This window comes from Mastacembelus armatus, chromosome 19, assembly GCF_900324485.2.
Source record: "Mastacembelus armatus chromosome 19, fMasArm1.2, whole genome shotgun sequence".
In the NCBI taxonomy this organism is placed as follows: domain Eukaryota; kingdom Metazoa; phylum Chordata; class Actinopteri; order Synbranchiformes; family Mastacembelidae; genus Mastacembelus; species Mastacembelus armatus.
Genome location: NC_046651.1, coordinates 11,854,605 through 11,881,624, shown reverse-complemented (window position 1 = coordinate 11,881,624; position 27,020 = coordinate 11,854,605). Strand labels below are relative to the sequence as shown.

The window sequence follows — 27,020 nt, the reverse complement described above, 5'->3', positions numbered from 1 at the left end:
TGTGCTAATGTGCTGATGTGTTTGAAACACAACCTCCACCACTTCTTTTCTCCCCCTCCTCCATATCACTTTATTCACTGCCCCCTCCCTGATTGCTCCAGCAAAGATGCGGAAAGACCTATGAAGACACACACACACACACACACCTGTGTCAAAGCTGAACTCTATTTTCTATAATTAAATGTTGGCCACAACAACTGCGGTAATGAACATAATGAAAAAGTAATGAAGATCCTTCTAGCGGTGACTGGAACATGAGAGCGGAGTGCAGTCTTAATTTCTGGTGATTCCACTGGATTTTTTAAGATTTACTGTGTTTGTAAAGCAGGCTAAGATTTGTAAGCTGATACTAGATGCTGTTTAGATTCTCAGCTATATGGTACTTGTAATGTGCAAGTAGTAGAACTTTAATGTTTATTGGCACTGATTTCTACAGTAGCGGCATAAACAGTGGTTTATTTTTGTAGATTCAACTTTATGGTATGCATCCATCTAGACAGTTACCCATACAAAGCCCAACATAACCTTCAGTTTTGTCAAAATGTTAACTTGGACAATAATTGTTGATGACAGCACTTTTTTCTGTTACATCCCTTAAAACAGATTCCTAGATGTGTAATTGAAGAAACAGTCCCTTTCACTGGCTTTAAGCAACATTAATTAACACTCAAAATAATTGTTAGTTATAGGCCATAACTAACAATTTCACATTTGTTGAGCATTGTATGCATTGCAAATAATCAAATACTATTACATGACTAAAAAATGATTTGCTAATGAAAATGATCAAATTTGAAAATGCATGTCTAACGTACCATTATAAAACTACGAGAGAATTGAGAATGTTTGATCTGACATTGGGTTGAGTTTGAGGATGGTACTGTACTTCATCCAGTTCACTTTGGAAGAGAATATTTTTCAATCTCGCCTTTTACCAGATGTTTTTGTTGCCACTATAACCCTCTGTAGCCCTTTTATCCTCTGGCCACCTTTCCCTTTCCTTTTGAACTTCTACACATTTGCAGTCTATAGTCATGAAGCTGCTCTGTCTGGTGTAGTGTTTTGGCGTCGACATCTCCTCTTTAATCCTACTGCCACAGCTTCTCCCTCTGACATCCAAGTTCCACATCCTTATCTCGCTGTCTTCTTGAAAATAAAGTTTTCCAGTCAAGGAGCTGTCCAGTGCTGAAAGTGGTTACACAGGCAACTACTGTACAACACTGAGCTTTTAGAGGTCAGCACGAGTCAGCAGTAGACAGGGTGCAGCAGGAACACGATGTTGAGAGGCAGCGACACACTGAGAGCAGCTGGCTGGGAAGGGGTGGGGGGGGGGAGCAAGAGGTGAAGCCAGGAAGGGGGAGAAATGTTAAGAACAGAGGGATGGAGGACAAAATGGGGAATGGAGCAACCAGAGTATCAGTCTCAGTTACACAGTTTCACATGGTGGATGCCCTCTTTAAAAGGCCAATTACTCTGTAATAGTCCTAGGCTGACTAGGTGATTTCTCACTGTGCTGAGTGGAATGGCAGAGCAGGAGTGGAGTCAGTCCAGTGGAGAGACCCAATCATCATTGCACTGAAGTGAAGGGAGTCGAGGGACACACACACACTCAAATATAAGTGTGTGTGTGTGCTTTGTGTTTGTGTATGTAGGTGTGCATGAACCGTCTGTGTGTATAATTGTCACTATTCCACTGATTTCATTATGGATTGTGACCTTCAAGCACTGTGAGCATTTTTCAACAGGACTAAAATGTCATGTATGTCGGAGCTTGAGTTCCTGTGTATGAAATAACTCTCACCAGGGATAAATTATATGTACCTCTGTGCTATAGTTCAGAACAGCAAACTGAAAAAATACCAGAGGTTCTGCTGAAATCACTTTCAAATCCAACAAATTGAATTGAAATTCTTTTTCTATATATGTTGAAGTTTTAGTTTCTCTATTAACCTGACTTAATTGAGAGTGAATTCAATTTTAAAAAGCTTAGCAACCATTAATTGACAGCCATGATAAATGCTGGTTCACTGCCACCTTTTCCCTACTGAATCACGCTTGCCTGTGCTAAAATCTCTTGTATTTCTTCCCCTCTGCCTCTTTTTTTAATTTATTTTTCTATCCCCATTTACTATCCCTGCTGTCACTATTATTCACCACGGTGGTACTGTGGGCTTTAACCCTAACAGTATTACATACTAATTAGTTGTTTGTAATTTTGGTGATGGCAGCATGGTGGTTGAGTAGTTAGCACTGTTGCCTCACAGCAAGAAGGTCCTGGGTTCGCAACCCAGCCTTTCTGTGTGGAGTTTGCATGTTCTCCCTGTGCTTGTGTGGGTTTTCTCCAGGTACTCTGGTTTCCTCCCACAGTCCAAAAGCATGTATGTCAGGTTGATTGGTGACTCTAAATTGCCCATAGCAGTGAGTGTGAGTGTGTGAGGTTGTTTGTCTTTGTGTGTCTATGGTGGGTGCACCCCTGCCTTCCACCCAAAAGAGAGCTGAGATAAGCTCCAGCAGATCCCTGTGACCCTGGTTAAGGAATAAGCGGGTATAGAAAAAGGATGGATGGATGGAATTTTGGTGATGTAGGAATTTAAGCTTGTTTCAGTGCTACTCTCACGTCATGTTGAATAAGAAGATCAAAAGTATATATGGACTGGATTGAGAGGCTTTAAGTTGCTGTACAGCTGAGCGATGATCATCCTGACAATGAAAAGATAATAGCCACATAGCATAAATGCTAATGTTCTGTCTGCTGCATGCATTATAAATTTCATCACCAAATAAAAGACAACTCTGAATGTTATTTGTCATTAGATGTCCAGAAACAGTCAATGCTAAAAAGTCTTTTTTAGCATTCCCCCTCATTTCTTCATTTTTATATACTTTTGTCAAAGTATAACTTTTGTGAATGTTATGTCACAGAGTTTCATGGATGACATACAATTTTCAGTCATTCATAAAAAATAAAGTTAGGTACAAATACTCACTGACTACTACTCAGCTGACTACTTTTTGATTTTCAAGATCAACAGATTAACATAGATGAACCAAATATCAGTTTACGATGAACACGTTACATAGTGTGACAGTGAAGTCGAGGGATGAAAGCAAATATTTTTCAGATCTTTTAGAAGGAATGATAGGCTACATCATGAAAGAGCTAATCAGGAAGGTGTAATGAACTGAACCTATACTTATGCTCCTCAGTCAAGCAAGCACAGGTTAAGCACAGGCTGTCAATCAGGTCTGAGCGATTTTAAATTGACAGAGGATCAAAGATCAGCACAGCCAAACCGGAAAAGGTGAAGTTTTTAATGTTGGAACTGATTTACGAGTAGTAGCTGCTGGTCATCTGAAAAGCTATTAAATTCTTTATGGATTACACTGATGTTTACTAGCATAGATCAACATCGTCTTATGTTGAAGGATAATAGTGCAGCATACATCTTCCTAGGGAGGATTTTCAGACATCTGAAGTGTCAGGACCCAATTTGATTGTTTTTGGAAAATAAACTAGGACATGCTCAAAACACAAGACAGAGAATTCCCTGATCTACTAACTTTAATGGTTCCTCCTCTGTGGTTCCTTTTAAAAGCCAACTTACCACAAGCTAATGGCTGTGTATGAATCTTTAAACACATATGGATGGGATCAAAGATTTTAGATGTGCGTGACAGCACCCATTCCATCCCTTGCGGCCTTTCCTGGCCTCAACTAAAGATCCTTGAGTGAAGTTGCTGAAAAGACCAGATGACACTACTGCTGCATCAAAACAGTGTGTGTGCGGATGTGTATGTGGACTCACAAGGGGAGTGTAGAGAGAAGTATGATGGAGGTGGGGGAGAAGCTGTTTTCACACCCAACAAGCTGCCAGGATTGTGATTTAAATTGATACAAATGCATTGCATGTGGAGAGACACAGTGGGCCGGCTCCTAGTCCAAGATTGAGAGACGTTAGAGCTGCCAAGATGGACTCCTCCCAAAATGTACAATCTCCTGCAAATATTAGAAAAGGCTAGACTCTTTGTATGAGGTAGAACGTGTGCACAGAATGCTTTAGCTCGATATTGAATTGAAATGAAATCACCTTTGTGCTGTGCAGCTGTGTGGATTTTTGGCTTATTTTGTTGATGTTCATATACAAATATATATTGTTCTAATAGATTGAATTCCTGAGCAACTCTATTGTATGACATGTGATTTTGTTTTTATTGATAAACCATATGCTACAGTGAGCAGTTCTGTCTGTTCGCATCTGCTTGGCGTGACCTTGTACACTGAGTCAACACACGTGCATGTGTTTTTCGGATGCCTGTGCACTGGAGTGGTTTGTAATATATTGATCTTTGTCGCCTTTCATTCAATAGACAAGATAGACAGATAGGACAAGTGAGGCGTTGTGGGAATACACAGACGGGTAACAACAGAAACATAAAAAATGAGGAAGCAGTAACAATCATGTCCTGTTGGGAAACAAAATACAGGCTATAATTTATTGCTGGAGCACTGGAAGTGGGGATGTTTGGGATTTGATTAAATACTAATTTTTATTTCCTGTGATAACAGTTGTTAACAGTACTGAAATGATTATCTGATTGATTTTCTATTTTTTTTTTCTCTTTATAACGGGTGTTTTTTTTATGCTATTGTTACTGGAAATCTTCCCTTGTTTGAAACTGTTTTGTCATTATTGTGCACAGAGTGAAATGATGCAGTCATTCAGTGACAGTCTTTATGTATCCAAATGTGAGGAAACCGGTTAATACCTATAAGCGTCTTTTGTCACTGACATTTGGTGCAGAAAATGCGAAATTGCCGAAATAGATCAGTGCAGCGGACCAACTAGATTTCACAAGTCAAATCAAGCTGTATTAATGCATCAGTTACATGTGTCCTTATTGCCAAGCCTGAGGGCAGTGAAGTAGAAAAATGCATTTTACCTATTTTTCTGTTTCTGCTGCTTTCCAACAAGTCAATAATATTCCAATTTCTCAAAGTAAATGCAAAACGAATGATGTTGATCAGAGTGATGAGTCAGGGCAGCTCTGTCTGGGACCTTTTAAATTGAATCTTTCCAAATCAGGCATCGCTTTTTGCCTGAGCCTTGTAAACAAAGACTAGTTGCATATTGTCTAATTCAGGATTAGATTCACCTGTAATTGGGCCTGTGTGGAGTGAGTTAACTGTTAAATTGCTCCTCAGTGAGGGGATGCCACCTGATATGCCTCAGCCAGCCGTCTGGGGAACACAGTGATGAGTCTCTAACAAGATGGGAAGACAATGAGTGATGACCTACCGAAGACACCACAGGCTGTCACAGTGCTATAGGCTGCACAACACACACACTAGGTTCAGGGCTGCAGTGGGCATGATGACCAGGAGTATAATTATCTCTATCCACTAAATCACTCACTGGCTAGCCACAATGACAGTGGACTAAGACTTTGAGGAAGTTGTGACCACATTAACTGTATTCATTGGTGCATTTCAGGCCAGTTTCATAGTAATGTAAATCGGTGGCCATTAGGGTTGTGCTGTGGTAATGGTAATAGTCCAGCAATTGCAGCAGGTGCTTACAGGGGTTATTTGCCCATTCAGGCTTCATCATGAACAATTAAGAACTGAAAGAGGATTCACTTAAATCTGGATTTGAAGCAATTTAGCACATGCATGCTTCATGTGTTGTTGGCAGTACTGCAGTATTTGCCTTGTACTTATTCTGTGGCTGCTATTGATCTGCTCTGCTGCTAACAGTGACCCACTTCCTAATGTTTCTCATTTCTCTGTGGCTGACTGAATTAAAACCTCAGGTCTTATGTGAAAAAGCTATTCTGTTTTGCATGGTTAATATTGTGAATAGTTTTTAAATGTATATATCTATCTATCTATTCCTCAGGGTCTTAAATGTCTGGTATACTTTTGTATTCATATGCACTGAGCTGCCCTATTCAGATGGGATTATTATTCCAGAGGGATGCGGGTGATAAAATATGCAGCCAGACTCATCATTCTGAACAGCATTTTAGCCAGTAGAATATACTAAACCAGGACACATCACAACCCTGCCTGACAACACATAACATTAGCTATAAGGCAGCCTATAGCTAAGACATTGCATCAGTCCATTTGAGGAGTTGGCGGATTCTCCTAATGACTTTCCTGTTTTTGTTCTTAGTTCTAAGGGTTTAAAAGAATGGCAGTTCAATGTATATTAAATTAGAAGAAAAAGTTCTTAATGCACCAAAATGCTCAGGGATACATGATGAAAAAGAGGTCTTTAGTTGAGGAGCAAAAGGCCTATAGTGCCCTGGCATCAGGTTTTCACTCTGACAGTGATGCTGTCTCCTGTACATTACTAACAGCACTGTTGCACTATGGTTGAGTGTTATTAATATTTCTCCTTAGGATATGATGCACAGACTGAGTTGGCTTAACTGCAACAACATCTAGCAGGATAGTTCAACTATAATACAAAAATAGTAGAAACTCACCACTGAACTGAAAAATTGCAAATGTTATATGATATAATGAATAAAAGTAAACACATAAAGAACATATAAATCATTGCATGTCATTTTTATAATTGTTGACTGGATGTGCAGATCTCTCCCACTCACTGAATACAGCTGAGGCATGGCTGCTAGATTGTTCCCCAGGCTCTTTTGTAAATATGTAACTAAAAGGGTTTTTAAAATCTCCACATCTGGGGACACAGTTGCTACGTTGAAAATCCTGGGCAGTTTGTGCAGACATTAGGTTGCGTTTATGAACACAATAACACAAAAAAGTGCTTATCTGTCTATATAGTATAAAATGGTGATGCTGATTATCGTTTTATTTACCAACATTGTTTTTTGCATATTTAAAATAAAAAAGCAAGATGTTAATATTTGCCCTTTTAGATATAACATATATAATTCGGTCAAATTACATGTGTATTTTCATGTTACAGTGGGTGATTCTTTCTGATTGTACCTTAAAGGTTTTAAAAATAAGAATGTTTGGGTGAATCCATAGAGCATCCAGCATCTGGTCTATTAAGCCTCCATGAATATTAGATTTACCAGTTACAAATAACTAGTAAAAATGGCATTGAAATATTTCCACAGCTTCTGTGTGTAGTCAGTATAACCAGCATGCAGATATGCAACATCAAAAAGTGGCACCACATGAACACAATAAAAACTTGAGAAATTCTCCCTTCACACCTCATTTCTAGGAATTTTCCACCAAAATAGAAGCTGTAATATTTGCTGACATTATATATCACTTGAAGAAACTCAGCCGTGCCATCTTAAATCAGTTATACCATTGTCTAACATTAATTTTCATCTTTTTAGATTCTTTTTATTTTTGCCTTCTTTTTGATTACTGTGTCCATGCGATGTGCTTTCTGCTTGGCCTGTACACAGGGAGTGACCCTACAAATCATATCAAATATACCTAATTTCCATTCTGAAGTAGTGCATCCTAATTCAAGAGCACATGATCATTTGTCCTCCCACTCCTGCACACATTGTCTTTGAGCTTTTCCATGCTGGTTTTGCTGCTGTCACTCTAGTGTGAATCCATGCTGTCGTCATGGACAGATTCTGGGGTGGTGACAGTCTCCGAGGCTTTTGTGTTCGGTGTCAATATCTTAACACAGAGATCAATGCATTTCTGTCATGCAGTTGTACTTTTCTTGATGTCTTGATTATAGCTAGTCATTTAAATATGGCTATTTGACTAACTGTCCTGCTGTTACTACACATTTGTCTTTTTTTAGCACTAGCACACATGTGGGCAGAGCACTAGATAAAGACCATGTCATGTTTTAAATGAGCACTTTCATTACAATTCTCCCTAACGAAAACAAGAGGGAAAGTAAAAATAGTTTACAACACAGTGCAGTATTCTAGTTAGTCATTGTGAAGCTGTAACTTTATATATTGAAAGGGAATCATGGTCTGCACAGTGATCCTACAAGACATTTGTCAAAAAGATGCAGTACTGTGTGCTCTGAGAAAATAAAACCTGTACATTTAATCTTCAGAGGGGTTCTTTTAAAATCACATCTCTTGATGGTGGATTGTCTTATTGACTTCAAAGCTTTGGGCAGAAATGTGAAGGATTAATCTTTCACCGCTTTGAAAGAGTGGTTTTGTTTTTAGTGCAAGACTGCAGCCTGTCTGGGATGTTGGTGTTGATGGAACTGCTCCATACTACAGTTTAATACTGCACCTGCAGTTAAAGATGCATTATATAGTAATGGGGCAATTTTATAGTCTGATAGATATATACTTTAACTGCATCTTAGGATTGTATTGAAAAGATAAGAGATGAACCTATAGCTGATGTAAATTGTGTTTTTCTGCAGGATAATTTACAACATTGATGGTTGTATTGTAGGTGTGGATGTTTGATTCTTTTCAGAAATCGTATCCTAAATGTTCCCTCCCAGTCCCAGTCAGTTACATTCACCTGGCATCCCAGGTATACTCTAATCCCAGTTGATTAGCCTAGAATACAAACCAGCATGGCTCCACAAGACTAATATGTAGAACCGCTTCGTCCACATCAGTGGAGTGTAGCTGCATGGTTTCCAGATCTATTGCCGTTGTCATAATCCTGACTAATGTGGAATAAAGGACCGGGCTGTTCTCCCTCTGCCCCTGCCAGTTCAGCCATTACGTTGCTCAAAGCCATAGAGGTCTCATGTCACCTTCATTAATTAGCCATATTTACAACAGCCGTGTCTGAGTATTCTATTGAGATGAGGGCTCTCATAATGCAGTGTTCCCCTTTGGCAGCTATTATATTACACAGTATTCTCTTGTTTCCATGTCCACTGCAGCAAGAAAATAACAAGAAATAAATACATCAGATTTGTCAAGGAGGCAGGGATCTAAAAGCACAATAACTTTGCATAAAGCTGTGATTTGGTGCTGAATGTTTGTCTTTACAGTCGTAAAGCCTTGACCTTTAGAAAGTGATCCATAATAGTCTGCTCAGAGAGAGACTGAATCGGGCATACTGTTTCTTCAGGCAAGGTCTTAATCTCCCATGGCCTTTACTCCTGCGAGGCTGTCAACACCTTGTATTTTTCCACTTGACTGTGTGACCCAAATACACAGCTGTATTTTTGCATTTATGTTGTTAGAATTCATCTTCTTTACAAAGTCTCAAGAAACATTAACATGTTGTGTCATGAATGTAATATGAGCCCAAAAATCCCTTTCCCGTTCCTTGAATAATAAAAATTAATCCTTCCACCATTTTTTTTTTCAGTTCCATGGACCACAGCTTTTCCTGCTTATGAACTGTGGGAGAAAAGCTAAGGGTAAGGGAGGTGGATGAGTTTTATTGACCAACCGGGACATCCTTGCTCTCTCTAGCATAAATTTAACAGAGATCACTTACTCATGGCGCACTGCTGTATCACCTGTCGCCTGTTTTGTTGACTCAGAGCCTGCTTTTGCTTCACTGCCGTTCCATTGACTGATGTGTTTCTCGGTCACGTTATTGCCACACTCTTATTCTTTAAGTCATTTCCTCCTGCAAACGTGGCAGATAGAAAACCAGAGTGTGGAAGTATTAATCCTATTTTACATCAAAATTGTGCCATAGATCCATGCATGCACAATAAACTGCCGTAAGAGGAATGAAATCATTCAAGCTAGTTTATTTCATCTTGTGTAAAAAGGGATTACATCTTCTGGCCATTCATCAGTTCATTTTCAAACAGGCATGCAGTGTGATTAAACTTTGAGCACATTAAAAATGTCACTGACCATCGCCAGGGCAGTCGATTTTCAGTCACATCATTGGCCATGAGTTACAGTAATACTGCAGGTTAAATTATAAGATTAGAAAGTCATTTACTTCTCATACAAAATGTATAAACCTGTTATTTGTGTCCACAGTTTTTCATTTTTTACTTTTACTGATCCTGTGTATACTGAGAAGCTTCTATAAACACAGGAATGATATACAGTTTACAGAAAAACAAATAAGGGATCGAGAGATGATGTCAAAGGAAAAGTTTACAAGCCTGACAGTGCTCGATTATGCTCTTTGCTTCGACACTAATAATAGATTGATTGCAGGTGTCACAGACTGTGAATAAATAAAAAATAACACAAACGGAAGGTGAAAATCTTTTCATTGCTGAAATAAAAAAAAAAAAAAGCGACTTGAGGCAGCATTCAGAGCAGCTATAAAAGCTCTAAATGAATACTGTAGCTTTGGTTTGCAGGTGCATCAGGTATCTTTTATAAGCTTTGATATTACTGCACTAATGAAGGCTGGCTAATTAAGAAAAGGTGAATAAGGCAGAAAAGTGTTTTTCTGATTCACTTGTGATTTAGATTAGCACACATATAACACTTTTGACTTCATAATAGAGACCTGGGAATAATGGAACACCCACGGTTGATACTGTTTGTCTTACCCCGACTGGTATGGTAGCTTTGTACTGTCATGGTCTTTCACCAACCTTTTACAGTCCAGTCTCCTTCGACAGTCTTATCAGTTGAGCTGCGGTGACCATTCAATAAACAGATTCTTCTATGCTGGTTATTGTGTGTCTACCGTCCAGGATCCTCTGGAAGCCCTCCCTCTCTCTCTCTCTCTCTCTCTCTCTCTCGCTCTCTCTCTCTCTCTCTCTCTCGCTCTCTTCGGTCGTCATCTCCTCTGAGTTGCATTCAACTCATTGGAACCTCCTCTCTAATGGTGGGTCGTGATTGATTCATAGGTCACAGAGTGGCGAACGAAAGAGGAGTGAACAAATGAGGTTGTATAAATGGAGTTCATAGCGTAGGTTCAGGAAGTAACGCAGTCATTGACGCCATATGCTCAGCATACTCTCTAAATGCCATCTTATGCCTACACACACATTTACCTATGTCATCTATTTAAAGGCCCAACACACCCATGGTGCGCCCACGCAGGTGTTATTTTAGCTCATTAGATACCTTCATAGGACTGTGAGTAAGTGTGCAGTTTTATGCTCTTTGCCTCAGGAAAAGTTAACAAAGTGCACTAAGGCAGAACCTTAAAGGTCACACTTCACCACTCTATTTTCTTTGCCTCTCAGTGTTTTTATTTATTTACTTGTTTTGGGTAGTGTGTCTGTGCAATTCCTATGTGCACATACAGTGAATTGATCAGACTTTATAGAGTACACTCTCATACACCACTGAACTTCAGCCTCTGCAGATCTAATCAGCTGATAATGCCTGTTTTGCTGTATAGCACCTTAAATGTTATTTGCATTTGCTGTCACTATTGTTGCTATATATACACACAGCACTAATTAACTAATTAACTAGTTAACAACAGTGTTATCCTTCAGCTGCATTCATTCTGTTTCCATTAGGAACTTGCTTTCAGCAGAACCATTGTGCTCATTTCAATTGTATTTGCCATGATATTAACTACAGCATGATTAGAATGTTTCTGGCTGAAAGGGTAATTGGAAGGAACCCCTTGTGTGGCCTCCTTTCTAATTTAAAATTATTTTCTCAGTTATTGAGCTCGTGCTTCTGTAAGGTCATGACCTCACTTACCCTAAGGGCAACCTTCACCTCATTTATATGAGGAGTAGAAGCCATACTGTGCCAATAAAAGGTAAGCATTTAAAATGAAGGAACTAAATGTATAAACAAAAGTACATTTTAATTATCCTAACATGGAGCACATTAACTTGAATTAAGATAAGATAAATAAGGTAAAATTAGAGAAACTATTCATCCACAAAGAGAAATTCAGGTTTTAGTTTTGGCCCCATGTGTCATGGTGAAACCTGCCAATTACAGATTAAGTACCTGATATGTCTTTTGTCTTTCTGAATTGGAAGAAGTCTGCCTTGCACTGAACAATCAACAATTTAAGTGCAAAATGTTCTTAGAAGGGAAATCAAATGGTGAAATGTCATTTAACAGGAGACACATTTGTTCATTTCTCTGGGGAAGGGGAGGTGAAAGCATGTCAAAGAAAATGTCAGACTAAATAAAAAGTCATGTAGACTGTTAGAAAGGAAGTGCACAACGTTTTGTTTTTTTTCCATTTGGTTTAAACAGCAAATTTAAGACCTGTATTATGTTTCATAAATAACTCACACAGAGAGAGATCATCATCCTGTTCATACCATTCTGTCACTTCGAGAAACAACCCCACAGTGCCATGGATGCCCCACAGAAGCACTAACACCATATTAAAATGCAGCACTATCATGAATGCCATTCAGCCACAGCAAAGTGTGAGCAAGTAATGAGTAATAATCAAGCAAGAGAGACAACAAGAGATTAGATTACACAACTTTGTCCCTTCTTACAGCAAGCACTTAAAGTAGTAGCTACAATAGCATGGTGATAACAATCACTTCAACAATAATGACATAGAACACAGAGGAAATTTAATATGCAGTATGTAAATTGCACTTTGAAGGAGCTGTCCACAGAAACTCAACACAATAACAGCATTAATTTTTCACATACTCTTTCACAGTTTATGACTTGGTTTTTTTTTCATTGTCATTAAGAAGAAGTTTATTAAAGTAATATTTTCTTAAAATTAAACATTTTGCGGCTGTAGGTTTGGTCCCATGTATCATGGTGGAATCTGCCGGTCTATTTAGAAAACTTGTCAAAAGAAAGACACAAAATCATATTTGTCTCAGCTCCCCAACATTTGAAAACATAGAACAAGTCCTTCATATTGAACTTTCATTATTCTTAAGAAAATTTGTAGCAGTACTGTGTAGTATACTGGCAGGGTATTTAGTTGTGCTTCAATGGAGCACAGAGGAAAAGTGATAAAAGAAAACATGTACACTAAGGCACATTGACTTAACCCATTTAGCGGTGGTCTTTTCATTTTACAGTCACTATACAATTCTAATAATTGTAAAATAATACCAGTATATTAGTAGTGTATGGTATATACCATGTTTAAGTAAATGACCTACACAAAGGGGCTCGCTAAAATCTAAAAATGGTGTTACAGTCAATGTTCCAATTTCAGTGAAAGAGGCCACCCCTGTGTACCACACTCTGTGTGTAATTACACTGCAACCCATAGCAATTTCACGAGTGCTGGACTGATAATATTGTCAGCTCATTTTGCCAATACCCAATTTATTTTTAAAGTTGGGACTTTTATTTTTGTTCTGGACTTCGTATTATAAACCACCTTCATTTAATGTTTGTATTAACGCTTAAGTTAGAATTTTTCCTCTGTACAAGAGGACGTTTTTGCAAATAGCTGGACTTTCCCATTCAAATGCACCAGAAGAATTATCAGTAACACTATCACTGGTGTCGCTAGTCCTGATGCATGGTATTTAGATCCTTTGTCAGGATACCAAAGTGAAAGGGACACCTGAAGGATGCAGGGTTCAGCTTCTGTGCTGGTAAGCATTCACCTTGCTTAAGCATCCTCAAACAAGACACTGATCCCTGCCAGCTTTACTGTTGCTGCTCTGAAGCTGACCTTCTTGGTCAGGGTGGAAAGCCACAAAGACAACTTGTGTTTAAAGATAAAGTGCAAATTTTTACTCTCATTACCTTATCTTAAAATGGGTTAGTCATCAGTTTGGGAAACTTTTTGCATGGATTTAATCATATAATGCTAGTAGCCAAAGGGTTTGATTAACAGTAATGACAGAATTTATGCCAAGTGTTGGCATGGCACCACCGTGTTGTCTCTTTTAGAGGAAGCCAAGAACTTCATTTTATTTTCACATCAGAGTAAGACTGTAGAACAAATGCTGGATTCCAAGGAGTGTTGTTTACTCTAGTTGTAGAGTTCATCTTTTTTTTTTTTTTTTTTTGATGAATGACTAGTATTAACTTAGTTGAAGTATAATAAACACTCCAGGAAAAGTGTTAAGTGTTAACATTGCAACCTGTTACTTTCCCATGGACTAACCCCTTTGGCACATTTGTGACTTCTCAGGGGGAAAAGTAATAATTCACAGGTAAGCACTCATTTGGGGCAGTAGAGCCAAACCTGCTGTATTCACATTTTTCTGTTTGGAGAGCCTTTATGGAGAGATCGTGCTCTACCCTCACATAAAGAAGTAAGCTCCAGGGAAGAGAGGTAGAGAGGAGAGATGGGGTGCCATGTATGGGGCTGCTAGCATAAAGACTTCATACTGTACATGACTGAGATAAAGGTTCCATTGGGGGAGGTCATTTCATTTCTACATGAAGCCTAGATTGAAAGCAATTTTGATCTTCTGATCTTCCTTAATCTCTGTGCAAAAGATGCCTGACCTTCCCTCAAAATGGCTGCCATGCACCTACAACACTGTCACAGTAATGACTGACAGGCATGCTGGATTACAGGGCTGGGCAGAAGGCTAATAAAGGGGGAATTACATAGAAATGGGAAACAGGGAAGATGAGGGTCAGACAATGAACAATGATCAGATAACAAATTAGTTCCTTTAAATGTTTATTTTACATGACTTGAATAATTACAAGAAATACACGTGCCAATGATATTTAACCTGTTTACATTTTACGGAGAATCTGGGAGCACTTCCATCTTAAACATAGAGATCAGAAAACCAAAAATCTAATCACATTTCAACAAACTAGGACTCAAACTTGAATGATTCATTTTGATTCAGCTTTATTTCAGAAGACATTCCCTCAGAAGATATTGGATATTAGATAGTGAGCAAAAACATTTTTTATTCATTAGTCTATAGAGGCAGCACCATGTTGATTCTCACAGTGAGGTCTAAGGTTAGTCTTGGCTTTACCTTTTCCAGCTTTTAGAGATCCAATTCTTGTTTAATTTGTGAGGTGGCAGAATTTCTGTTTCATAGGATCTGTTTACACATTTCATCAGGCGTAAATCCATAAAATGTAAAACAAAAACACAAAAATGTCATTAGGAAAGCATTCTGGGTGTCTTATATAGATGTCAGGATCAATACTTTGAAGACATCTGAGGAATTTTAGATGTCGACTGTGTTGAGCTCGCAGTGACCTTGAATAAGAGCAGGAGCTTAGGCTGTTGAATCAGGGTGGGTGACTCAGAGAATACTCTATTCATTTTGCTAGCAGTCATCAAGCAACCCCTCATCTGCATGATCCAGAATTAATTATTCATAAGGTCTTTTTCAACACTAAATGGGTAGCACATCTCCCTCCTCTTTTGTCACAGTTAAAACCAGAGATAGACTAGCATATGCTTCCATCTTCCTTACACATATTATGGTGGAATAATCATACTACAGCAAATGGCAAAGTTTGGAAACAGGAATTTGTATATTTCAGTTAGACCTATATGTTTTAAAGTTTGGATAAGTTTGTGTTTTCCACCAGAATTCATCAGGAAGAAAATGTAAATAATGTTTCATGAGATACTGAATGGTTAGAAAAGGCCATACATTTTCATAAATACAACAAACATGAGTATATTATTGTGCTATATCATATTTGAAGACACCCTATTATCTCTTATTTGCACTAACCACGTAACACTACAGACATTTTGGAGTAAGGAGCATTAATGCCTCCATCCTGTCCTGTATTTACTGTTCCAAATAACAAAGCTCTAACGAGCTACAATATAAAGCTACACTAACTAACAATATAAAGTTCCTCTTATGGGAATTTCTTTATAATAAATCCTATTTTTACCATGTTATTTGTCAGGTTTACTTAAAATTTACAGTTACTATTCATATGATGAAACCTAATAAAAATGTACATTTGTTGGGAGTATAAGAGAGTTGTCATATTGAAAACAAGCGTACTATTACATGATATAAATGTCCTGTAATGTAAGCTGCATGCAGAGCGATATTGGAACAAAGCACTGAGCCGTTAGCCTCGCTAAACATAGATATTGCATAATACATGTGCAGCAATTGAAAGACCAATAATATTGAAAAATAAATTATGCCAAAATAAAAATTAGGTAACCTCGTAAAATGAGAACCACACAGTATTTATTAATATTTTTTTTCTCTTCATAATCTGCTGATTAATTTTGCAGAATCAAAATATGAGTTAAAGAAATATCAACGGTCTTCAGTGAACGTATATGCGTTAGTTTGTATTTCTGTTTTTCTATTTAGCTCCCCGACTCTATTCAAACAGTACTGTAAATAGTTTCTTTTATTGCTGTGTTAGAGTGTTCACTCTGAACAGTTCTGCTGCTTTATATAGAGACCGTGTTATACTATCTCATCATTTTCCAACACAACTGGCCACACATTGACTTTGTGACACAGGGAGGCACAGTGGTATAATATATGCATCTGATAAGATAATGGCTCTCTCAAATGTTGGTCCAGTCCAAAGGTCTTTAAACCCCAGATCTTCATCTGATAGACTTCTTATTAGGTCATTCTGTGGTAACTGTGCTCAGTACGTGAAATCCTGAAGGCAGGACTTGTTTCTGCAAAGGTTTATCTGCAGCATGTTCCAAATGTTTTATTTTTAACGTAAGTGACTGTTGAAGGAGGATTTTCAAATTATTTCCGCTGGTTTCCACTATTTCTACCAAATCCTGTTGCTTGCTCTCTGTCACTTTAAATGTCTTAACACTAGTGCTTTTAACATGAACCAAAGGGGAATCCCAGCTAACCATTAATTAGAAAGCTCTAAAAACAGAAAAATGCCCTTTAAGTAAAGTTTTGAACGTAGCAAAGCTGCAGTCAGTCAAGGATTACTGCTACCGTTTGTAATGTGTGTGGCAAAATGCGGCCCCGGGGTAAGATTAACTTGCTGTATTATGTAATTCAGATGTTATAGGATGTTCTCACTGCTCTCTGTGTTGTCTCTTTTCTGTTAACTGCACTGAAATATCTTTATAAGCATTTCACATTTTTAATTTCTTTATCTTATTGTTTGTGTCTTCTTTGACAATATTATGTAACAAGAGACAGAGCGCATGAGTCTGTGTTTGCCTGTTTGTGTATACAGGCTTATTTTCACTGAGTTTTTCTATATCCATCTGTGGGTACAGAGTATGTTTCTCATATAGATGTATTTTTCATGCCCTCTTGATTATTCATTTGTGTTTATTTCAGCATGCAGCCATTAAAGCCTCAATGAAACCTAGTGGATTCTGTTTGAATTCTTGGTAGGACTTTGCCTGCCATTTGCAGGGTTTATAGCTTGGATGAGGGGCGCGTCTCACAGCTGGCACAGCCGTCTATAATGTGTCCTTCACAGTTTACGAGCTGGCTGAGCTGCAGTGAAATGTATGCTGGGATAAACAAAAATGCACTACTGCTTTTTAGTGGGCAATATGTATAAAATCCACAGGCAGTGTAAAGCTCATAGTTTCTGAAAGCATGTGCTCATGTCCCCCAGCAGCTTTAACCACTACTGAAAGAACCCCTCTTTTCAACAGGCAGACACATACACATACATGCACGTGCACAATAGGGTATAATCTAAGGTCAGTGAGTGCAAATGAAGGAATGTATATAGGGATCAGGTGCACATGTCCAGGAGTAGGCATCTATAGGCCTTGCCTCCATTGTTATTTGTCCCTTTTCATATTAATGAGGCTAGGATTAATAACACACTGTAGGATAAATAACACACTGTCTGTATATTGTAGCACAGTTCAACACCACAATCTTCAAAAATGATTATAACTTTGAATGCACAGCTTTGTAGAATGTGTCAGATATTGCAGGAATGCTGTGACTGTATTGGGTTTAACTAGGTGTATGCTTTGAACTGCTACCACTGTTCCTAACGAACTGCCAACTGTGTGTATATTTTTAATATGGCTCATGTGTAGCTGTCAGCTGTGAAAGTTAACTTACTGTGAAATCTGAGACTAAAATATTTCACACGAGATATAGAGTGCCAGGTACAGTCTGCTGCTGTTTAGAATAAATTCCTAGGACTCTCTTGATGTGAGGCTCTTTTCAAGGTAACTTGTCGTGTTTTACGCATGTGAAATGGGATCTTCAGGTCTGTAAAACCGATGATCAACGTGTACATGGTAGCAATAAACACTGCAGGTCTAAATAGCCACTTGTGATGTTAAATGCAGTATATTTTGCAAAGAAAGAAATATTTTTGGTCTTATTCCTGTTGACTTTGGCAGCCATTTTAGCATTATTTTCCCATCAAGTAATCAGCCTCAAGATGTTTTAGGGTACTTGTCTTTTAGGATGCTGCGTGCAAGTTGGCAGGTGTTTTTTAATACGAAATATGTGAATACTGGACACACCGGTGAGATGGATACCACCTGTACTATTATTTAGTGGTGATCTAACTACTGTATATCGATTTTGGTTACAAATCACCAGTCCCTTCTAGATACAGCTAACATTAAGAGAGAGAGATAACAATTTCTGCTGTAAATGTTGTAGTTAACAGTAAACCCTAGAGTATAGGTTTTTGTTAGAGTGGCCTTTCCGGACTCCATCTCTCCAGGCTAAGAGAGAACAGTCAATATAAAGTAATTAGAAAGTGCCGTGTCCTCCATTTGCTGTGGAGGAGCCTGAATGAATGTTGAGCCTAGTTGGCCTTGGTTGGTGGCTGCATTGTTTGTCACTGAAGCTCTGAAAAGTCAGCATCTCTGAGCCTTCTTACAAATGTCTTTGACTGTTTTGTAATCAAAGACATTTTTATTTTCATGTTTCAGTCTGAGTTTTTGCTAAAAGGTTCAATGTGTAATATTTAGCAGAAAAATAGTATTCATAAATATTCTGCCAGTGTGTAATTCTTTGATCTTAGAATGAGCCTTTTAAATCTTCATAGGGAGTGGGTCTCCTTTCACGGAGGCAACCATGTTGCACCACTGTGTTTCTACAGTAGCCCAGCTACCTTAACCTTTAAGGTGACTAATACAGGGGTTGGACAATGAAAATGAAAGACCTGGTGACCAAAGGTTTGGCTATAGCATGGATATTGACCCTGTGGAGCTCCCAACAAACAGTTTTGGTGGAAACAGGAGAGTTGAGGTGCACATTTAATTCTGCAGTGAGATGGGCAGCTATGGTTTTATGTTTTTTTTGGATACAATCCGGGTTAGCACCCAGACACCCCTTTCAGACAGCTTCCTCTTGCGTCCACAGTTACTCCTGTTGGAGGTGGTTCGTCCTTCTTGGTGGTATGCTGACATTACCCTGGATACCGTGGCTCTTGATACATCACAGAGACTTGCTGTCTTGGTCACAGATGCGCCAGCAAGACACGCACCAACAATTTGTCCTCTTTTGAACTCTGATATGTCACCCATAATGTTGTATGCATTGCAATATTTTAAGCAAAACTGTGCTATTACTCTGCTAATTAAACCTTCACACTCTGCTCTTACTGGTGGAATGTGCACTCAATGAAGGTTGGACGCCAGGCTGGTCAAATTTAGCCATGAAACCTCCAACACTAAATTGGCCAGTGTTTCAGTTTCATTGTCCAACCCCTGTATGTCCCTATACAAGGTGGTGTTACATCCACTGTTTAGGTGAGATTTCACTGGCTGACTTTAATGATCTTTAAAGAGTTAGTTCAGCTGCAGTTCAGCTACTTTCATTAAATTCCGTGAAAATGCAATGAAAATATTTACTTTAAATCAGTATTTTTGTTATCCAGCAAAAAATGCACATTGCATCAAACTTTAAATGACTAAGAAACTAAGAGGCAGATAAATTCAAAACAGCTGTTGGATCTGGGGCTAGGAGGGTTTGAAGTACTTCACATTCAGGTTTTAACTTTACTGCCATTTTTAGGGGTAATAGAACATCACAGCAGTTCAAAATTAGGAGGTATAATTCAGTGGTGAGGAGAGGAACAGAAGCAATGCAGCTTCAGATTTTTAATGCTGTGGACCAAAAATAGATTCTACAGTCCCCCGAAGAATTATTGACAAAAATAACACTGTTTAAGATGAGCCAAGCTGCAGTACAGAGAATTATGTTGAGGTTATTATTTGCTCAATTTATTTCTAAATTTATTTACATTTTTCAGTTTATCTTCAAATGAGAATATCCATTCCTTGGAAAAAGATTGAAATTGTAATGAATGTTTCTCACTGAAATAAGACAAAACTAACAATAAGCTTAATTTATATAGAACCTTCCATACACCAAAGGAAAAACTAGAAAAGAGCAGACAATTTCAGCAACAGTTAAAATATATAAATAAATTACAGTTCTTCGGCTGCAATCCATTTGGATGACATGCTAAGCATTTCATCTGAGTGCTCTTTAAAACCTCAACTCTAATCCCCTTGGTGTGAATAAATTCTTATACCAAGATGAATGTGATATGGTTGAGGTTCAAATTTTATATTTCAGTATTGACTGGTAGAAAGGAAAATGTAAGGACAGTGTGAGTGGGAAGAAAATGTGGTTTTCTTCCCTTCAGGACTCAATTCTGTGATGCTTCATAAGTTAACTTAAAAGGCAGGAAATCAGGCTCGCCCAAGGTTAAGTGTGGGAGCCGATAAGTCCAGGAATAGAAAAATCACCCAAATGTCAAATGAGGTCCCATAGACATAACTTTAAGCGAACTAAACACCTTCTACTTTTAAGGGCTCAAATGTACTTATCTGTGTCCCTTTGCAAGTCAGAAAACTGGATCCAGGTAATCAGCAGTGGAAAGGGCAGGGATAGCTGGAAATCAAGCTGGGCAGTGGCCTTCGAGAACCACCTCTGACATACAGAAGACCTGCTTACCTCACCTCAAGTGTTTTTCTGAGACAACTGAAAGCTTGTGGGAACGGACTGTTGATCTGTCTGTTGGACGCACATGAGAACAGTTATGAAGGAGCCACGTTTTTAAGGTTAGACACAGAAATAGAGTAGTGGGGGGAAAAAAGCAGGTTAGAGATAAACAGGACAAAACGATAATCCAGAATCACAACTGCTAGTTTTTAAGTAACTTATGAACCATCTGAAAATAACTAAGGTCTGAAACAATCAGGTCAAACAGTACAAACTGCAACTGAAACAAAACAGACGTGATTATTTAAATACACAAGAGAACGAAATGTAGGTATTGTGGGAGACATTCTCACTGCTACTGTGTTGAAGCCCTATCAGCAGACTTTTTCTGCTGAGACCGGATAGCCAGCAGTCCTTGGTGGGAGGATCTGAAGAGCCTAACAGTGCTGCGGGGGATTGTGGTTTGCTGTGAGGGAACTTTTCAAAGACCTTGCAGAAGTGTGAAAATAAACATTTGAATTTTAGAGTTTGGAACAAATATAAAGTGAGTAATATTGGTACAGTGTAGTGCTTTGTTACATTTTAACAATAATCAATAGCGTATTCATATGAAAATCAAGAGAATTGCAGTAGACGGGGCGATATTACTGCAAAAAAACACACGCAGGGGCGGATTCTGGTGATCATCCTTGATTAGGAGAGGCTAGATTTCACGGCTGAGCTAGTTTGTCTAATTTCAGAGTGCAAAAATCACCCGAAGGTTTTTGCCATGTGGCCATCCAAATTCTGACATCGGCAGAAAACAGATCCAAAGCTCTGGGCAGTGACAGGGGCTGCTGGGCCAAACAGTATTCTCGTACAACTGTAGAAAGCTGTGTTTCATCCAGTTTTTAATGTTGTGTGAGCAAAGGCTTTTAAAAGCTCACATCTTCTGGTCTGTGTGGGTCATAGTTATAATTAATTGTTTTTTTTTCTACCATCAGGGAAACATTACCAGAGTGCTATGTGTTATGACTGTATTTTGAGGTATATATAAATGACATAAGCTTGGACTCTTGTTAAACCAGGACTGAATGTAAATTCTAGTGAAAACTTCACACTTTAGTTCACCTGTTAGTGCTGGGGCATTACCTGTCCTGCTAACTGTTCACTATACATCAGAAATGATTTATGTACAGTACATGTCATGATTTTGTACTGCATATGATGATTACCATACGGTAGAACCCAAATGTTTACCCAGTGATGACTCAAGCTTAGCAGAAGTAAGTAGTGCTTTCAGATATAATTGCATGAAATGAAAAGCTGCCAAGCGGCAGGTCCTTAAATTCAGTGTAGCGTGTTTGAGAGGGAGGGAGGAATCTTCTAAGCACAGCTGGAGTCCCTGGGTGTCTGAAGCCTGTGGCTATAGTGTTGTGTGTGTGTGTGTGTAGGGTGATGGCTTTGTGGTAGCATTTGCACATTTGTGTTATGGCTGGTTGTATTATTGAAAACGGTTTAGAGTGGTTTGTAGCTTTGTTTATGTTGAACCTAAATTGCATGCACAGTGAGTGGACTGTACATACATGTGAAATGAGAAGCAGGACACATGAGTACTCGGAGTTAACGGCAATTCCCTGTGGCGCAATAATGAACACATACAGTAATACCATCGAGGACACGGGTGAAATCCCTATGCAGCAGGTCTTAATTACATCACAGCTAGTCCTGACATGCTTGGGTGAACACTGTGGCCTTAGCAGGTAATAGCTACTGTCTGTGTACAACAGGCAGTGTAATCAGGTTAAGAGGTGTAGATTTTGCAGCATAGTGTCCATTTCACTTGAGGGAACACGTCTATGCAAAATATCAAACGTAAACGGTATGAAATAGTAGTTAAACTTTCATTTCACTGTTTTAATTCATTCATTTTCAGTCTTTTCATTAACAAGGTGCTTTCTGCATATTGTATTTGTTTTTATTATGTAGTTATATGCTGCTGTTTGAGCCTGAACTGTCTCAGAAACTGCAGTTTTGCAGAGAAAGTGGGTATCATTCACATTCTGGAGGGCCAGGGATGTTTTTACAACTTGATCTCAAGTCCCAGCATAAAAGCAGCACAACTTAAATGGAGCTGGTCAGTTACTTAGAGCTTTAGAAATAACTTTCGCCTAAGCCACAGGCTGACCCCGCGCTACATCATTTAACTCCCAGGCTGAAAGTGAGTCCCACTCTGTCACATGGGCACAGCTAAAGCTTAATTACCAAAATGTTCAAAAGCAGTTTACAAAGAGCATCTCCTCCAAGTTCACACTTTGGTTCCTCTAGTTTTGAAAATGCTACACACATAAATGTGCTAACATAACATAACTCCCTGTAATGACAGAAAACAGAAGGCCAGGAAACAAAGAGTTTTCATAATATATGAGGAATTAATGATTCCCAGAGGAGAAAAAGAATGTACTGGTTTTATAATAAAGAAGAGTCTTTAACAGAAAAGCATATTTACATATTTAGGAGAATAGATCGATCAAATCACATCACAGTGGAAAATTACTTCTACAGACCAAAAATGTGAGGCTTTCTGAAATGTAATGAAAAAAACATAAAATATGAGTTCAGCTGCTTTCCACAACAATTAAACCACTAGCACTGTGTCACACAGAGTACCACAGTATTGCCCTGTGTATATATCACAATGTATTTCCTGACAAAAGCACATTCTTCTGTTTATAAACCAAAATGTCATCTTTATGTATGCCAGACAAATCTCATATTTCCTTTCCTTGCCTGCACTTTTTAAAGTTTAAAGAAAACGCTGATAATAAAAAATAAAATAAAAACTCATACCATTACCTCTCATATGCATGCAGTCCACACATCCCCACACTTTAAGTACAAACCTAAATCCACTTTGCCTGTGAAGGTGAAAAACAAACCACAAAGCAAAACCTCTCCAGTAAATATGAAGTGAATTTTGGTCCACAGTTTGTAGGCACACATCAAGGCCATCTCATAAATTGTTAAGATAGCTCGAGGTGAGTAAATTAGGGAGTAGACTCATTACCTGCTTTGTAGAGTAGCCTAGACAGTGCCTGGAGCAAGAGCACACCAACACCATTACCACAACCCTGCAGTGTACTGCTGCACTCTGTCCCACCTCTCTCTCAGTGATTTCCTTGTTGCTTTCATACTGTTTTTTTTCCTTTCCTTTTCTTTGATAATGTTCTTTCCCAGTCAGTCTCATTCATAAAATCCTTCCAGGATTTGATTTTACCTAATGCAGGTCTCTGCTTTTGTGGCCTTGACAATTTCTAACATTTTAAGTTCTGTTTCACTCTGCTGTCATTATTTTGCCTATGAATACACAATCGAGTGTCTCAAGAAAAGAATAACCTTAAATAAATAAATTGATTTGTTTTGTTTTTTTTGCCAGGAGTTAGTTACAAAAAGATGTCTTGAGTGGGGGAAAAAAAACACATACTGTGATTTTGAAGGGGGCAAATGTAAATTGTATAAGGTAAGAAGTGAAATAAAGCATATAAAGGAAATAAAGCAAACTCATGGAAACTGATAAACCATGGTAAATAATCTAATCATTATCTAATTCATCTGAAATGTACAGCCTGCTGTTGAGTGAGTATGTTCCATTTCCAAATGCTGCAAATTTGCCTGATTGGAAGAATTTTTGTAACCGTTTCCCGAAAGGACCATCAAGAGCAAATTCAAATTTAAAAATGTTTTTCCTTCTTTGTGTGTAGCCCTTAGTTACCATTTCAGTCGCAAATAGCTTCTTTCCACCCACATTGTGAAAAAAAACAAAAAGAAAATTACCAATCCCAACCTCACACAGAAGAACAAGGCAAATCTCCCACAGAAACATTCAAAGTGTGATGGCTGGAGTTAATGTAGAATTAGTTGTAAAAACAAATGAATATGAATGCTAACACATTTTTACAAAATCAAATTTTAACCACTGTGTCCACTTATCTACTAATTAGAGAATGTGAATAGATACAATGGAGACTTTTAAACTTTTATGTTCTAGTCCAGGACACCTGTATGTAATCTGGACTATGTTTCTGGGTTTATATGCCAGTTTGAAGGCTGTCAAAAGTGTTTGAAAATTGAATATTATTATGCACAACACAAGGTAATATGGGGTTGGAGAGGGGCCTGTAAGTGCTTGTTTAAATGCAGATCACGCACAGTATTAGCATTACAAGCTCTCTTTACCTGTCTGATAGACTGTACCACAGTGTTAACACATGCATGCCGAAGAGAAGAGAAAAGTATGTCAGGCTGATTCTAACCTGTGGGTTGAAGAGGGTCTATCAGTGGTTTTAGTTGCCACATTGTAGTTGGTGCGATGTGAGTATATTAAAAAAATTAATCTCATTTCAAAACAGAAGGGAGTTGCTGTAAAATCTGTGTTGCTGTACAGTTTAACTAGGTGAATGATGAGTGTGCATGCTTGGCTGAATGCAGACTCCTTTCTTTCCTATGATTAAACCGGTCCACTTTAATTACAGCAGTCATTGATTTAAAGACAGGCTATTACCTTATTCATCAGAATCCACTGTGACCTGGTCAGTAACCTAGCATAACTAATTCAGGATTAGGTATGCCTTGTTACAGAGAGTACTGGCGTATATCTCCAGCTGTTAGACATAAAAACACATCATAGTGACATCATAGTTTTACAGTGCACAGCAAGATGTCAGTGGCTGTCTCTTTTGTTCTAATTTGATTGTTGAGGATGAACTCCTCATCTTTTTAGTCAGGAGAGGCAACAGTGATCAGATGCAACCTATGCTTAGGAGGATTCAAGAAATGATATTCAGCTGATCAGAGAAGGATTGGCCTGACACTTTCACAGGTTCTCAGAATGAAGATTAGCAGCTTTGAACATTACCTTGTAGCAAGTGCAAATTGATTTTTTTCTTACCAAGGTCAGCCTCGGTTGCAGGATGAATGATAGGATGTTTTGGCACCTCATAACCCTCAGAAATTGCAGAAAATATGTAACCGGGAGAATTCTCCTATAGTTTGTGAAATGGATTGTAAAATAAAAAAAAAAATCCCAAAAGTGTTGAGTTTTTTTTTAGTGTTTTGGGTTCTAGTCATGCCTCAGCAGTAATACACTTATGTTTTAGGAAACCACTTTAGAAAGAGGAGATAAAGGTGGATCTGCTGATTACATTTCGTTTCATACAGTTCCTGCATTTGCAAATTCACCGTTATGCATTTAACATAACTTCAGTTTTTGCATGGAAGAAGACTGTGCTTGAGAAAATGCCTCTGATTGTTTTGAGGCGAGGTAGTCTATATAAAATCAGCTGCACGATGTTTGACTTTTACTCAGTCTTTTGCTTCGAGATGGCACCGTGGATTGTTAGGACTGATTTAATGCTATGTTTGTTGCAAACATCAGTAAGAGTTCTGTTGATTGTCATCAAAAATAGCTCCATGTGATTGTTTGTTTTCAAATATAGGAATTTACATTGTTAATATTTGACAATTGATATACTGTATATATGAAAACATACATAAGGTGAATAAGATGCATAAACAAGAGATCAAGAAAACAGAAAAGAATTGCACACACCCACGCAATGGCCTTCCTATGAACTGAAATTGGCACACATATGAATTTCTTTATTTATCGGGTTACAAGCCCTTTGGAGCACTACTCCTTCATTAGCAAGCTGTTTCTTCAGTTTTAATCAGTTCAGACCCTGTCAGAGTTTCTTGGAAGCCGTTTCCTTGCCTTGATTTTTATAGTTCTCTTGCAGGGCACTAATCCTGTTAGTATAAGAAATAAATGAACAGCTCAAAGACTCAAAAGAATTAGATTGCTTTGGTGTTGGAGGAAAAAAAAAAACATAAAAAGTGTTTTTTTTTCTTGAAGATTTGGTCCAAATCACCCAGACACAGAAGAGAGATGTAATTTCAGTGAAATGTATAGTGTTAACTATTAATATTTCAATAATTCTCAAATTTGATCTTTTCTTGCAACACTCATTTTTTATACAGAGATAGAAATGTTCTCTTTCATCAGTTTAAGACCTTTGATTAAAAACACATTTTTATTTATATATATATTAAAAAAAATAATAAAAAATTCCCGTCTCACCCCTATGGGTGGTGTGTCTTCCTCAATCTCGGGTCCTCTACCAGAGGCCTGGGAGTTTGAGGGTTCTTCGCAGTATCTTAGCTGTTCCTAGCACTGCGCTCTTCTGGACTGAGATCTCTGATGTTGTTCCTGGGATCTGTTGGAGCCACTCTCCCAGTTCGGGGCTCACAGCCCCAAGGGTGCCGATTACCACGGGGACCACTGTTGCCTTCATCTTCCACATCTTTTCTAGCTCTTCTTTAAGCCCTTGGTATTTCTCCAGCTTC

The 27,020-nt window shown here is 38.3% G+C and overlaps 1 protein-coding gene and 1 long non-coding RNA gene across 2 annotated transcripts in view; one reads left to right on the top strand and one right to left on the bottom strand.

The window, feature by feature from the left end:
- The window catches only part of nrg3b (neuregulin 3b), a 160,738-nt gene that overhangs the window by 16,338 nt on the left and 117,380 nt on the right, over positions 1-27,020 (top strand). The gene's annotated exons all lie outside the window — the stretch shown is intronic.
- On the bottom strand, positions 7,364-10,535 carry LOC113135458 (uncharacterized). Its single transcript, XR_003296176.1, has 4 exons — positions 10,479-10,535; positions 9,775-9,829; positions 9,404-9,538; positions 7,364-7,639 (listed from the first exon to the last, which is right to left on the bottom strand). It is a non-coding gene; the product is annotated as an uncharacterized LOC113135458 (long non-coding RNA).